Consider the following 1648-nt stretch of genomic DNA (forward strand, 5'->3'; position numbering starts at 1 on the left):
CACACACACGAACTTACATCCTTACTTCACATTAAAACTTTTAGAACAAAACAAGAGAAAATATTTGAGAACTTGGCTTACCTGATGATTTACTAGATATGACCTAAAAACACAATCCATAAAAAATGATAATTTAGACTTCATCATAATCAAAAATGTTTGCTTTTTAAAAAATACCCTTAAGAAAATGAAGGGACAAGCCATAGACTGGGAGAAAATATTTGCAGATCGTATCTGATTAAAGACTAATATCTGGAATATATAATGAACTCTCACAACTCAAAACTAAGAAGACAAGCAACCCAATTAAAAAATGGGCCATAGATTTGAGTAGACATTTCACTAAAGAAGAGCCACACATGACCAATAAGCTCGTGAAACTATGCTCTCTGTTGTTAGTTACTGTAGAAATGCATATAAAATCACAGTGAGAATCCACCTCAAACCTACTAGAGTGACTACTAGAGAAACAATACACATTACCGAGGATTGGAGAAACTTGGATCCTGAAGCGTTGCTATCTGGAGAGTATAATGGTCCAGCCCTTTTGGAAAACAGTTTGCTAGTTCCTTTAAAAGTTAAACAAATGCTTATCATACAACCAAGCAATTTCACTCCAAGGTCTCCACCCAAGAGAAATGAAAACATGTGTCCATACAAAGACTTATATGTAAATGTTCAAGTGAATGGATAAACAAATTGTGAAACATTTATACAGTAGTGTACAATTTAGCAATAATAAAAGAATTACTGATACATATAACAACATATGATAACCCTCATAAATGATATGCTCAATGAATGAAGACAGACACACAAAAGAGCATATGTTGTATTACTCCATTTCTATCAAATCTCCGGAAGTGGCAAATACGTAGAAACAGACAGCAGACAAGTGTACTCCTGAGGATGAAGGTAGAAGGAGAGACTGACCGCAAATAAGCATGAGGGAACTTTTTGGTTCGATGAATTGTGGTAATGGTCGCACAACTGTATAACTTTACTAAAATATTAGCCTAAACCCTTACCAAAGATACATTTTATGGTGTGCAAATTATGTCTTACTAAAGCTGTTAAAAATGTTCTGTAATAATTTGAAGCATAATTATGTATGCCAAGGAAAGAAGGCTCTCTGTTTTCTATGTCTCCCCAAAATGATATGTGTGGGATTAATGTCATATGCATGTCATACCTTAGACCATTATTTAAAGTTTTGGGTTTTAAAATGTAGTTTTGTGTCCTAGCTCCTAATTGTTTTCCTCACAAAATTTTAGAAAATTTTCACTATATCAAGGGTCACAAAAATGAATGGAAGTTCTAAACCTAATTTGTAGACTTAAATGTAAGTAAAAATAAGCTTAAAAATATAGTTCTCAGTCAAATAAGCCACATTTTAAAGTGCTCACTGGCAACATACAGATAGTGGCTACCATATTGGATAGTGCAGAGAAATCATTTCCATTATTACTGAAAGTTTGCTGGGCATAGCTTCTTCAGAGATGTGATTCTTTCATTAGAAATTATTTCATTACATTCTTCTAATAGAAATATAACTTTGACAGTTACAGAAACCAGCTACTAGATAAGCGAATAATGAAAATCCGTAATTTTATCAGGAGCACTACTTTAATAACATTTTTTTATCAGG

This window comes from Trichechus manatus, unplaced genomic scaffold, assembly GCF_000243295.1.
Source record: "Trichechus manatus latirostris isolate Lorelei unplaced genomic scaffold, TriManLat1.0 scaffold00089, whole genome shotgun sequence".
NCBI lineage: Eukaryota > Metazoa > Chordata > Mammalia > Sirenia > Trichechidae > Trichechus > Trichechus manatus.